Source organism: Penaeus monodon, chromosome 25, assembly GCF_015228065.2.
Source record: "Penaeus monodon isolate SGIC_2016 chromosome 25, NSTDA_Pmon_1, whole genome shotgun sequence".
Classification (NCBI taxonomy): Eukaryota; Metazoa; Arthropoda; class Malacostraca; order Decapoda; family Penaeidae; genus Penaeus; species Penaeus monodon.
Window position 1 is genome coordinate 13,423,999 of NC_051410.1, and position 434 is coordinate 13,424,432.

Below are 434 nucleotides of genomic sequence, written 5' to 3' on the forward strand. Positions count from 1 at the left end.
TTCAGACAGTCGCTGAAAAAAGTCTAGGAGGAGGTTCATATGGTTACCCCTGTCAAGAACAAATCAAAATGGGATTTACCGAGTTTCCTAGGAAATACTTGCCTCGCTGGATGTGCCTAAGGGAACTGCCAAGCTGTCATGATCTAACTTGGGAATATATTTCCCTTAAACCATTTCGATCCTCTATTATGATGTTATTGTGCCTAACACCATAACCTTGTTAAGGCAAGCTGCTCTGACAATGTTTTTAATGGTTTGAAGTAATTTTATGTTTCACACATGCTTAAAAGCAGCGGAAAACAATACGCTGCAATGAGAAATCAATCTAATGTACTTAATAGGCATAAGACATTTTTGTTGCTAGCAGCGGAAGAGGCCATGGACAGTGAGCATAGAGCAGATGACTAGAAGAGCGCAACGTAGAATTTTTGTGC